Here is a 14,698-nt window from a genome sequence, read left to right on the forward strand (position 1 = left end):
AGCTGCCACCATCCCCATGACAGGCCAGGCAGTTGACAAGTATTGGTGGAGCCTGCAGAAGGCCCTGTCATGGGAACAGTGACTCTCCAGCCAGTTTCATGTGGGAAATCAGGAGGACAGATTTTCTTAGGCAATGTTCTCATTCATTCTAGTTTCTGCTTGGCCAGAAAGAGTACATAAGCTGTTTGTCTCAAATGAACGCTCCAGTAGATAAAACACCAAAAGGGGTTTTGGGAAACATAACAAAATAAGAATTGCCATGCTGGCTTAGACCAACTGTCTGAAAACAGTACCAAGAGACATTTTGTAGGAAGGAATTGCAACTTCCTCCATAATCATGGCTTCACAAGCTTGGAAGCAACTCCTAAATGTCCTTAAATTCCTACTAATGCTCTGTCATGCACAACTTTACTTAAACCCTCCTTGAGTTTTATTAGCATTTTCAGCTAAAGCTGTGTATGAGGCAATGAGGTTATTTATTTAATCAACTTTCATTCCTATGTTTTGCTCCTCTTGACTGCAGCCTTGATTCACTGTGCAACCTGAAGCATGTCCCCAAGCTGATTCTGTCTTCATATCTCCATCTATGAAATGGAAAAATAATAGTGGCCCCTTATTGAGGTCACAAAGAAAAGGAATCCTGGAGCTACCTTTTTCTCTGCTATGAACTCCATGAAGGAAGAAAAGGGCCTCAAAGCAGACACTTGAGTTCCATTTTCTGTGCTAATTCCTATCAATCCCACAAGAATCAAATAGTAGAATAATGGAAGAGAGAAATATAAGAGAAAGGGAATAGACAAAGTCTTGGGATCAGGTTAAATTGTAAGCCATTGAACCAACAAAAATGTGTGTGCCCATCCACAATTCAAAGCTATTAGAAGTAGATTGCTTACCTGGATTATAATACTATAGAATCTTATATGACTTGTACAGAATGGTCACTTAAAAATGTTTGGTGACAGTAAGAACAAAATGGCATTTTTTTCCCCCTTCGAGCTAAGGAAAACCCCAAGACAAGTAGTGCTGAATTATCAAAGTAGGAAAAATCAATAATAGATGATTTATATACCTAAATCACCCAGATCACATTGGAATTTGACAAGAAATTTTTATTGTCATATATCAAATTGGCTCCAGACATGAGTTACTTTAATCACTGTTTTGTGTCAGATAGGAGTAATAATTACAGTGAAGATTTGGAGAGAAGATTTGATATTTTCTATTCAGGAGGAGGAACTATGGTAAAGTATAATTATGAAGAAGTTAACATGCTAGGCAGGACAGAGTGAGTGATTAAATGACACAGTGCTTTCTCCCTTATGAAAAGCAAAAGAAATTTTTAGTAAAGTAACATAGTCACTTCCAGAAAGCCAAAATGAGTCCAGTGTGAAACATTTGTATGTAACTAAGTCATCTTAGTTTCTTTGGAATTGAATTTTAGAATTTATTGAGAAAATAATAATTAAAAGTAAATACCCTCTAAATAATTTATTACAATCTTATGATGCTCACATTTGTTAACTATGTAAAGAGGCAAAATTTCACTGCTAAAAGAGCATATATTATAGCTAAGGTAGTTCTATTTGTTATAATGCTGAAAAATGTTTTTAATTAAATGATATTAATATAAGTGCAAATAGAATTCTTTGGGGCCACTTCCTCTTATAAAGAGGTTTTAAATATTAAATGAAGGAAAATGCAAACTACCTTAGTTTGTCCATCTTAAAGATGAAAGTTGTATGACCTTGTATCAAGGGAATACAGTGTAGATTAATTAGCTAATTAGATCTTTGTTGTATCCAGTATTATGAAAGGCAAAGTATGCCTGTGGCCCTGGTTCAAGCCAACCCTTTTTCTGAAACACCAAGGCATTTAAGTTGACAAAAGGGACTGTCACCAGACTGGGGCAGACTAACAAACCATAATTAAAGGTGTGGTTAGCGCCTGGAAAATCAGGGCAATTTGCCCCTCGCTAGTTTTGTGGCCTTGTCAAGTTACATGACCCCTTGTAACTCACTTTCCTAATCAGTAAAATGAATGGGGTTGAGCTTTAAGGAGTTTTTCAGCATTAAAATTCTATGGCCTACAATTTTTATACATAAGAAAAGCAAACAAATCATTCTCCACATCAGAGAAAGGTGCTGATTTGTTGTGGGGGATGGAACCACATCATGCATCATTCCATGCAGGCCCAAGGACCAGTCAAGCGTCCAGAAGTCCTCCTGCCTCCCACCATTCAAGCTTCCTCTTGCCCAGCCACCAGTAGACCCAGGAAGCCCAGGAAAATCCTCACAGTGTGAAAACCTAGTGACAAATTCAGTAGATCTCCAGGAAAGCAGGTATCTTTATGCCCCTCCTCATCAGTTTCTTCTTGACCTCTGTAACTCTCTTGCCAATCTGTTTTACCAATAGCTGAGTTGTCCCTTTGGTTTAGAACACTCAAAATGCTGCCTCCTCTCTTTACTCACACAAACAACAGGTTAGGTTATTCTCATTCTTCCACTCATTGTTAATTCATTTATTTGCTGGTCTAGCATTTATTAGGCAACTACTATGAACAGCTGTCTTCACTAGGCCTTGATCTCCTTTGACTAAAATGTTGTGTACAGTGAAGCCAGTGTGTTGGTTTGTGGTGGCTAGCAGCATCTTCCGTGGAATCAGACTGCCTGAGTTCAAATCCGAACTCTCCCACTTACTGTGTTGTCTTGAACAAGTGTCTTAATTTCTCTAAGCCTCAGCGTTCTCATTTGTAAAATGTGGTTAATAATAGGAACCACCTCATAAAGTTTAGTGGATGGTTAAATAAGTCAATCTGTGTTTAGTGCCTCGAAAAGCACTTGATAAGACCTGATAAGCACTAGATAAATGTTAGTTCTTATTACTATCCCCAAACTATCTGAATTAGTCTGAGATCAGCAGCCCCATGGCTGAGCTACTGATGACATTTGACACAGTGCCTTCTATATAAAACATGATATTTCATGGCTGTGGAGTTGTTTGTCCACTTCAAAGGGCCATTGGGAATGGATTTGAGGAGTATTTGTCACTGACAAGGATTAGTGAAGCAAGCAGAGTTGCTACCTCAGAGAGCTCAGGGCAATGACAGCCACTTTGTCCAAGCCTGACAGTAACCAAAGGATGGCAATAACCCAAAGAAAAGAACCAGACGAGGAGGTATTGCCAGGAAAACCCCGGATGACTTGAAGATTTGCTCTAGCCATGCCTTTTTGAAGGTACATATGTCCATGTTGCATATTTATTATAAAGGTAGTGGTAGTGATTGTAATTGTTGTAGTAACAGTAGTAGTAATAGCAATAATGGGAGTATTTGAAATAATAGTGATGGTATCAGAGGTAGTCAATAGTAATAGTAGTAAGAGTAACTGTGATAGTAATAATCATAGCAACGGAAGAGTAGTAATCATAGTGGTGGCAGTAGCAGCAGTATAGTAGTAATCATGGCAGTGGTAATTGCAGTAATAAAGCAGTAGTAAGAGCAATGATTTAATAGTAATGGTAGCAGTGGTGATAGTAACAGCAATAGTAGGAGTGATACTGTAGTAGTGACGGTAGCAGTGGTGGTGGTGGTAACAGAGCAGTAGTGGGGGCAACGGCGGAGTAGTAATGGATGCAATGGTGATAATCATAGCAGCAGGAGTAGTTGCAGTGCTGGGTGCAGCAAAGTAACAGTTACACTTTTTTATAGCACTGTTCAGAGCACTTTACATTTATTAAGTCAATTCACACAACTACCCTATGAAGTAGGGATTATTATAAATGTCTGTTTTACAATACTGCCTATAACATTTTGAATTATTTCAGTTCTAACTGATACCAAACTTGGTTATGCTAGTTCCAGCAACATCTCATTAAGACTGTGGTCCTCTCGGGGTGCCTGGGTGGCTCTGTCAGTTGGGTGTCCAGCTCTTGGTTTTGGCTCAGGTCGTGGTCTTACTGTTTTGTGGGTTCAAGCTCCATGTCACACTCTATGCTGACAGCATGAAGCCTGCTTAGGGTTCTCTTTCTCTCTCTCTGTCTCTGCCCCTCCCCTGCTCATGCTCTAAACCTCTCCTCTCCTCTTCTCTCTCTCTCTCTCTCTGTCTCTCTCAAAATAAATAAACATTTTAAAAAGACTGTGGTTGTCTCATCTCAAATCCTCCAGATCCCACTCACTGAAGCCCCCCTACCACTCATGTAACCTGAAGCCCCAGAGCCTCTGCCTGCCTGTAGTTGCTTCTAGTGGGAAAGACATTAATTATGCAGTGTGCTTGCTTGATTTCAATAGAGGGTATCACTCTTGGCTAGAAAAAAGTGGGGGAAAAGTTTCACCCTCTGATGATGGGTATGTTGTAACGTGGTTGGCTAGAACGGCAGAAGGAAAAGAGGGAAAAGAGGAGTCCCTAACCTCCCCCTTGGTTGAGGCAGAGTCATCACACTTCCTCAATGCCTGAAAGAAGCCTGTCATCAACCTTCTGTCATAACCTGCTTCCACATGTGACTCACTCTTTCCCTTTGATAAATCAGGATGTCTCTAAAACGGCCATTTCAAGTAGTGGTCAGGAGTCAGATGAACTGGTGTGTAATGTCAGCTCTCTCCCTAACTGCATGCCTTTCTGAGACTCAGCTTCCTCCACTGTAAAATGAGGATAATTATTACCTCCTACAGCTGTTATAAGAAGCAAAAGAGAAGACACATCAAGAGCCTGATCCAGAATGTGGCACATATTAAGCCTCAGTAACTATTACCCGTTACTATTATTGTGATTACTGCCATTATTCTTTTCCTTCAAACCATTAAATCTGTTATTGTTGTGAATAAATATCCAAAAAATTCCTGCCCCCCAAAAAACTTCTTTGTGTTATTCATAACTCAGAAAATGAAATTTCAGATCTGTAGTGTCAGGGAATCATCCAGATCTCCATTCCTCAAAGACACTGTATTAGTCTCCCATTGCTGCTGTAACAAATGACCACAAACTTAAAGGCTTAAAACAACACAAAGGTATTATCTTACAGTTTTGAAAGAAGTGTAAAGTGGGTTGTCAGGAGACTCTAAGGGAGAAAGTGCTTCTCGCTCTTTCTAGCTTCCATAGGCTGCCCACAGTCCTTGGCTTATGGCCTCCCATCATTCCACTCTCTGCTTCCATTATCACGTCTTCTTCTTTGACTCTTCAGCCTTTCTCTTTCCTTTACAAAGACCTTTGTGATTATATTGGCCCCTTCCAGATAATAAGGGTAATCTTGCCATCTCAAGATCCTTAATCATCTGCAAAGTCTCTCTTGCCACATATGGTAACTTATTCACAGTTTCCAGGGGGTTAGGACATGGACATTTGGGGGACCATTATTCTGCCCAACACAGATGCCCTGAAGAACTAGCCATTGAAAAAGCTGAGTTGGGGTACTTGGGTGGCTCAGTCAGTCAAGCATCCAAGTCTTGGTTTCAGCTCAGATCATGATCTCATGGTTCGTAAAATGGAGCCCCACGTCAGGCTCCATGCTGATAGCACAGAGCCTGTTTGGGATTCTCTTTCTCTCTCTCTCTCTCTCTCTCTCTCTCTCTCTCTCTCTCTGCCCCTCCCCCACTCACATTCTCTCTGTCTCTGTCTCTGTCTGTCTCTCAATAAATAAACTTTAAAAAAAAAATAAGAAAACAACTGAGTTGTCTCCACTGAGTTCCCCATTCCTTATTCAGTCTTTAAACATTCATTTCTGATCTTCTGCCCTCCCCTGATCCTCAGTACATTACCCAACTTCTTTGAGAGTCAGTTTCCACATGTGTCAAACAGGAATGGCCGCACCGAATGTATCTGAGCGTTTGGGGCACAACCAACGTACTTGGGTTGTAAAATAATTAGCAAATCTTAGAATAAAGTGTCACATAAAAACAAAAGTAACAATTTAACTGTCTCACAAGTCAGTTAATAGACTCAAACTGCTTTAAGATCTTTGGATAAAAGGCATTCTTCCAATGCTAAGTATATGTTGGTGTTTTGCCTTTGTCCTCACTTTCAGCCATATATCAAAAGCACACTTCAGTGTATTTTTCCTATTTCAGATAAACTATCTAATTTTCTGCACCTGTGGTTTTCCTGAATGTCTCCTCCCCTCAAGCCTTCCAGTGGCAGAAGTGTAGCTCATTTTCTTCACTGGGTGTTCTGTGGGTGGCTAGATATGGCTTCTTTGACTAGCCTTTTTTCTCCCTTTGTTCTCAAGCTACAGCTTTTGCTTTCTCTGACTTGGTTTTTGCTGTGTAGTTATGAATTTGCCACCTCTCTTTTGAGCCTCATCAAGGGCTTCTCTGGCCTGATATGCAGGTTTCTTTCTAGTTTGACTGTCTCCAAGGGAAATGGAGTCGATATGGTTGTTCACCTGCTGAGTTAAGAGTTTGCCCTCGTACACGCACCATGTTATTTTATCCTAGTTACAGGGAGCATACAGCGATTCACTTCCATGGACTCTCACATGAAAATGAAGAAGCCACTGTGTGTCCACAATCCCTCATGCATTGCCTTTGCTTCCTGTAGGGCAGGGATATATACCAGCTACACCCAGGAAGGAGGTACAGATGACTCTACTTTTTGAAGTTGACCTTCCCAGAAACCAGGACCTGCAGAGAAGCAGACCTCTATTTGCTTTTTAAAAAAAGAAACCAAAAGTTGCATCACATTTTTTAACATCTAAAAAAACATGACTGCATTTAGAATAATGTGATGCTCCCCTTTATGTCTTTCTCAGGAAAAATAGTTATGTGGATGTATCAGCCCCCATTCAGATATTTAAGAGAGAAAAGATTTAATATAGGAAAATTGTGACAAAGGTGTTGCAAATGCTGGCTAAGGGAAAGGAGGCATTATCTAGAGGTCAGCAACTGCAGGAAGTTGCCATGGCCCCTATAGTTGGAGGAGCAAAGGGGTGAGTATGGTTCTATCCACAGTTTGCCAGTACACAGTTGCTGCCCGTATTGGAAATGATGGATCTGCCCTTGTATTAGTTACCTATTGCTATTATATAACAAATTATCTCAAAATGTAATGAAACAATAAACATTTACTACCTCCCACCCCAACTGCTCTTTCAGAATCCCTTCTGGTCCCCCTCACTTAATCAGCTGATACCCCACTCACCACTCTTCACTGGAACCTCTCACCTAGACTTGCTTTCTCAAACTGCACTCCAAGTTCCCACCCTTCCCTGTCTCTTTGCCTTTTCCGTTCCTCAGAGCTTAGCTATCCTATGTTTCCCTCCTTTGTCTCCTCAGGGCTCTTTTTTTATCAATTAGCACTGGATGATAATGGGAAGCTTTGAGATTTATTCAATTCAACAAAATCTATTATACAAATGCTATGTTTCAGGCATTATGCTAGGGGCTAGGGATGCAAAGACAAAAAAGAAATAGTTCCTGCCCTTGGAGAGTATGCAGTTATTCCAGGGACACAGATGTCTATAAAACAAAGTGATAAGTGCTATAATACAGGTACATTCTGGCAGATTGATTGACAAACCATACAGATCTGTCCTCAATTGGCTTCAGGTTATCTGCATCCTTGGTTCTTGCTAGGGAAAAAAAAATGCAACCTTGAATTCACAGTCATATAATCCTTATCAAATAAACTTACAATAAATAATTTATGGAGGTTTACCTAAAAGACAAACAGCCCATCTATTACTTTAGATATCCTAAATTTTACCTTCATGTACACAGAAACATAATTCAATTTTTTAAAAAATCTATAAAAAACTAAACACAATCCATGGCCTTGTTTTCATACCTCAGTAGAACTGCTTTTACCCAGCTATACGTTGGTGTCTCCTCATCTGCCTAGATCGAGCAACATTTTAAAAACTGCTGAATGAAATTAAATAAGTATCCAATGTAGGAATGTTGAGAGAGTCCTCCCGGACATCCCTGTGTTCATTTTCTAAGGTCCGTATGGAGTTTTTCTCACATCTCAGATTCAGGAAGAGCCTCCTCAGAACAGCTCATTTGTTTTTGTCTTATGGATACAACAGAGTCTTATAATTCACTGTGTCTCCATTTTTGCTGTAGCTGCTGGAAGCTTAGGAGCAAATGTGTAGTCCTCCTCTACCAACTATACGAGAGCAGGTGGTAGGCATTTGTTTTGCTGTCCTTATTTCCCCTTGATCCCAAATCCTCCTTCATCCTTCTGTAGGTATGTTGGTAAGATTTCTCACTCTGTATAGAATGAGGAGGTTTATGTTGATTACAAACAAATTGTGCAGGCGTATATGTGGTGTTCTACTTGGGAGGAAGGATCAAGAAAATCATAGAAAGAAATGATATGTGATCTGACTCTTGGAAAATCATAAAATTTATCCAGTCTGAGAAGATCTCTCCAAGTCAGGAGAATAATATAAGCAAAGACTTATAGGCATAAAAATGAACGTGGGGTTATGAGACCAGATCCAGAGGAAGGGAGGATATAACACTTACATTTTTATTTTCCTATTTGTGCACTATCCTTCCCAGTTAAAAGGAATAGTTAAACTATTAGAATGGATCGTTACACTAATGAGCCCTTAAGGAGTGACTCTAATAATAGCCGTTTCTATCAGAAGAAATAAGTAATTTTTTATCAAGTAAGCATTCTCTGTTTATTCAATTTATAGGGGCTTCCCACTCTATCTGCAGGTTGGCTAACCTAGTGCTAGGCCACCAAGAATAACAATAGCTGTCCCAGGCCTCTCTCAGTGCGTATAGCCGGGGTAAAACCAGAGAGCCCATCCCCCAAAGCCCAGTTCATGGTCCTCTGCTCCTGCGAAGCTATCTCCTGGCCTAGTCAGGCCTTCTGTGAGGGCAAAAAGAGCAATGGGTGGGTATGAGCAGATCTTACATGTGGGGGAGATGCTCCTGCAAGATTTTAAGCAAGATACTTCCCTCTTGCTAGTCCTCATTGTCTATTACAATGTGGATGTCTGAAGTCTGATGTTTTTACTGACCTCATTATTCTATAATTACACTGCCTGCCTTGACAATATGTGATATTCATTGATTTTTCCAATCTACACACCATTTATATACATCACCATAGACTCCCAGTAGCTAGAGATGACTTTAAAAATGAGTCATTCACCATGCTTCAGGCGGGAAATTAAGACTTGTAATGTTGAGATATGAATAATTTGAGGTACCTTTCATTACTTTGATTTCTTTTTTCTGATAAATATTATAATTATTTAAGCAGCTGAAAACGTCATGTTAAAATGTCAGTAAATACAGTAACAAATCTAGCTCTTAAGTGAGTCCCCACCAAGGCATCAGGCAAACAGCAATTTGCTGGAATCACACATGAAAAACATCAGGCTATTTGAGGATTTGGGGTGATTTCCAGTCTGAAAATTGGCCTATTTGAGAAGAAAGAACCATCTCCGGGAAGGAATTAGCAAAGCAATGGCTTTTGTTGTTGGTTAGGTAAATTTCAAGGTTTTTAAGTGTTGCTTTTTATAAATACCAAAGGGGAAAATTGGGTAACCCGGATTGTGGCTTTACTATTTAGCTTTAACAGAGGGTTTAGGCCAGCCTGGGGCTCTAAGTGAGGGAAAGCTGACTGCAAGCACTCCACTAGCCTGGAAAGGCATTGGCAGCAAAAGGGATCTGCAGGAAACTAAATGTCCTCCATGCACCAGCAAGAAGCAGTGAGGCAAAATGGATGTCCTTGAGTACAAATGTAAAGAAACCCTACCATGAGAGCTCTAGCCTTGAGTTGCCCACATATACATTACTCTTACTAATCCCACCTCAGACCTAGCCCTGACTCCCCCCACCACCACCACCACACATTTACCCGGGCACCTCGAATCATCACCTGTGCCCATGACATTGTGCTGAGCACTCAATAAATTGTCTCCAGATGGCCTTCAGACTTTGTCTTCCTTTACAGATTTGCATGTGCAAGTTGCCTCTTTGTAGGTTATCCTATATGCCTGAGATCCATGTGGTTTTCACTGGGCAAATAGCTGTGCATAGCTGCTGTCTAGATTCTCCCAAGGTGCCTTAGGCTGAGACTGTGAATACTTAGAACATTTATTTTTATAACCCTTATGTGACAGATGTATCAAGGAAACTAGGTTCATAAGCTATGGATGGAAGTATAAATTATTATAATCTCAGTATAGGGCAATTAGGTAATAACCATTGAAATCTTAAATACATATATACTTTGACCCTTCATTTTCATATGCAAGAATTTATCCTTCAAAAATACTATATTAGACGTAAACAAAAATGACTTGCTAGGATATTGATGGCAATATCATCATAACAAAAACAATATACCATAGATGACAACCAATATTTGGAGAACTCCAAATGTCCAAGAGTCTATGTAGTTACAAAAAATGCATGAGTTGGATCTCTCCCAAAAAAAGGTCCAAAATTGGCTACGTGAAAAAGAGGCTTGACTGCCACACAACATCCTATTATTTCTCCCTGTCACAAAGTAAGCAAGGTCACCCCCATGGCCCAGAACTCTTTACACAATCAAAGAAGCCCACCTTCAGGCAGCATGCCAAGACAGTACAGGCAATATCTGGTTATTTGATAAGGATTAAAGGCAAAATAAAACTCCAGGCAAGTATCTGTCTCTTGGTGTTCTAAAATTTCCATCTCATTGTGCTGAAAATATACCAAAGTATGATCTTGCCCAGAGAGAAGAGAATGCCTATGTTTGACAGGCCCTAAATGTCTTATTTTCATAATTTAAAAAAAAAAGTTAAACTTCAATTCAATGAAATAAAGTATAAAAGACTTTCTTATTAATTTGTTAAAATACACAACAAAATACTAATTACCAACAGTTTGCCAACAGATTTAAGTAAATATAAATTTTAAACAACCAACTCTCATAAAACTTCAATTCTCTTCTCTCATTGCTTAATATAATCTCTTTCCCCCCCCTGCTTTAAGAAAAAGCTTTAACTTTCCTTCACTGAAGTTCAGGTATCAAATAGCTTGTCCACAGTTCCCAGGATGCTAGCTTAGGGCAGCAGCTATCAGATTCCATTGATTTGCTGCTAGCAAATTGGAAGATTTAATGGTGTGACTTCCATATGTTGCTGGTTGGTGATCAGGTCTCACTGGGGTCTCTCCAAATGGGAAAAGAATTGCTTCCTGCTAATCTCAGGCAGCCGCATTGCATCCACATCCATTTGCTCACTGATCTTAAAGAGAAAGAATACAGAGAAAGATTATGTTTCATTCTCCCACTGCGTCTACATAAAACCCAATTGTCGTCCCTTTCTGATCAGCAAGATGTTACCTTGGCAACTACTTTGTAGAGCTCTTATTCCTCCCTCCCCTGAAGCTCATCATTTATGTAAAAGTTATTTTGCCTCCTAATGACTAAGACAAGATCAGCCAGCCTGACTGGTTCCCTGGTTCCTCAAGACAAAGGTTATAAAACTGGTAGCCTAGGGGCCACATCCAACACTTAGGCATGTTTGACCACACAAAGGTTTTGGGGTTTGGGCTTTTTTCTTTTTTATTTCTTTTTTTTTTTTTTTAATGTAAGCTAACATGTATAAGCCAGAAGGTTTGACATGGAAATCCAATATTCCAGTTGTCTTTAAAAATATTTAGACCTGAAAACACTGGGCCCACATTCTCAACAATCAGCTGTAGCTGAATACTGGCTGCTGCCCTGTACTCAGACTTCTTCCTTTGATAAGATTACCTGATAGGCATGTAGCTTGTGACCCCTGTTTGAAGATATATACTCTTCTAAAAATGAAAATATTCAGGGGCACGTGGGTGTCTCCATAGGTGAAGCATCCGACCTCAACTCAGGTTATGATCTCACAGTTCAAGCCCCACATGGGGCTCCATGCTGACAGTGCTGAGCTTGCTGGGGATTCTCTCTCTCTCTCCCTCTCTCTGTCCCTCCCCCACTATCTCAAATGAACTTTAAAAAAATCTAAAAAAATCTTTTGTAATGAAAATATTCAGAATGTATGAAAGTTGTTTCTTTTTTTTTTTTTTTTTTTTTTTTTTTTTTTTTTTAATTTTTTTTAACGTTTATTTATTTTTGAGACAGAGAGAGACAGAGCATGAACAGGGGAGGGGCAGAGGGAGAGGCAGACACAGAACCGGAAACAGGCTCCAGGCTCTGAGCGGTCAGCCCAGAGCCCGACGTGGGGCTCGAACTCACAAACTGTGAGATCATGACCTGAGCCGAAGTCGGACGCTTAACCGACCAAGCCACCCAGGTGCCCCTGTATGAAAGTTGTTTCTAAGCAAAGATGTTTCTTTCTCAAAATTCAAAGGAACTTCAAACTCACCAAACATCTTCACAACTGCACCAGGTTTTCTAACATTATTCTTAACTTTTTGCCACCATTCCTAATTAAAGCCAGCAATTTAAGAAACTTTGAGGGATACTTTGAGGGTTTGAACAAGAAAAGGCAACGTTGAGGAGAAAAACAACTCATGTCTGATCAGTTAGAGTGGCAGTGAAGTTGATAAAGAAGGCAATGGCCTTCAAACTTAAATATGCATTAGAATCACCTGGAGAGCTTGTGAAAACAGATTTCTGGATCTGAGTTTCTGATTCAGTAGGTCTAGGGAATTTGCATTTTTTTTTAAGTTTATTTATTTATTTTGAGAGAGCACGAGCAAGGGAGGGACAGAGAGAGAATCCCAAGCAGGCTCCACACTGTCAGCACAGAGCCTGATGCAGGGCTCAATCTGCTGAGATCAAGAGTCAGATGCTTGACTGACTGAGGCACCCAGGTGTCCCAGAATATACATTTCTAACAAGCCCCAATGATGCTGATGCTCTTTGTCTGGCATCCATACTTTGAGTATCATCAATTTCGCACTGTGTCAAATATATCTGTAAATGTGTACTGGCCAAACACCGTAGAAGTTTATTTTTTCTTTCACAAAACAATCAACAGCAAGTTTCTTTCATTCAGTGAGTGTGGGACCCAAGATGTTTTGAGCTGAAATCTCTACTAACCACTAGGAGCATATACAGGTGGAAGAGAGAAAAGGTGTCCAGAAATCAGACCATTTTTTTCTTCTTTTTTAGTTCAAGCATAATTAACAGTGTTATATTACTTTCAGATATATAATATAATGATTCAATAATTCTATAAATTACTCATTACTCATCACAGTAGATCTATTCTTATCCCCTTCACCTATTTCACCCATCCCCCATCCACTTCCCCTCTTGCAACCACCAGTTTGTTCTCTATAGTTAAGAGTATAATTTTTTGGTTTGTCTCTTTGTTTAATTTGCTTGTTTTGTTTCTTAAATTCCACATGAGTGAAATCATGTGATATTTTTCTTTGTCTTACAGACTTATTTCACTTAGCATTATACCATCCAGATCCATCTTTTTATGACTCAGTAATATTCCATATTATTTATATATGTCACTTCTTCCTTATCCATTCCCTCTATCAATGACACAGGCTGCTTCCATAGTTTGGCTATTATAAATAATGCTGCAATGAACATAGGGGTGCATATATCCCTTCAAATTAGTATTATTGTATTCCAATAGTATGATTACTGGACTATATGGTAATTCTATTTTTAAGTTTTCGAGGAATATCTATACTGTTTTCCACAGTGGCTGCACCACTTTGCATTCCCATCAATAGTGCAGGAGTGTTCCCCTTTCTCCACATCCTCACCAACACTTGTTGTTTCTTGTGTTTTTTATTTTAGCAATTCTGATAGGTGTGAGGTGATATCTCACTGTGGTTTTGATTTGCATTTCCCTGATAATAAGTGATGTTGAGCATCATATCTGTTAGCCATCTGTATGTCTTCTTTAGAAAAATGTCTATTCATATCTTCTGCCATTTTTAATTGGATTATTTGGCTTTTGGTGTTATACAAATTCTACAAAATGGAAGGGAGAACACAAGTTTTTGTGTACATCTGCACCTCAGCAGCTATGAATATGGCTCACTCTTCCTCTGCTAACTTCCTTCCCAATTACCAGAAGGCTTTTCTCCCTTCTTATTGCTCATCCAAATCTGAGCCCCCTTCTGGTTATATTTTACCTCCACTAGAATTCCCAGCAAAAAAATTTCTAGTCTTTTATCTTGACAAGTAACTAAAGTAACTTTCCCAAAAGAGTCTGTTTCCTTGAAGATATTTATTTGATAATTATAACTTTAAGAACAAGATTCGTTCTTCTCCAGTTAATCAGAAGAAAAATATAAGCTGTTTGCATTTTGAAAGTTTTTGATTAAAGACTTACTAGAGTCAAGTACCACGTCAAATTATGTTTCCAAAAAATAAATAGACAAAGGAAATAAGTAATGAAAAGTGCCTAAAATAATTTATATTGTGACATTATAACCTAACTACTCTCCCTGTAGTAAATTAATACTTTCTAAAGTCATCTGTAGCTCCTGGGATCTAAAGTGAGTTATAGAGTTGATCTGTGAGCTTCTAAAATCAATCAGAACTAACAATGTGAAAATAAAACAAAGTGTGGCTCATTTACCATTGCAAGTAGCATAAAACTGAGTCTGAACTAGTTTAAGCAAAAAGGGAATTTATTGTTTCACTTAGGATGAAAAGTCTAAAGGGATATTTAGCTTCAGCCATGGCTGAATCCTGAGCTCAACAAATGTCATCAGGACTGTTTTTCTCCATCTCTGAGCTTCATGTTGGAACAGAATGGCTACACTGGTTCTAAACCTTACACCCTCTTT

Source organism: Neofelis nebulosa, chromosome 3 (genome assembly GCF_028018385.1).
Source record: "Neofelis nebulosa isolate mNeoNeb1 chromosome 3, mNeoNeb1.pri, whole genome shotgun sequence".
Taxonomy (NCBI): domain Eukaryota; kingdom Metazoa; phylum Chordata; class Mammalia; order Carnivora; family Felidae; genus Neofelis; species Neofelis nebulosa.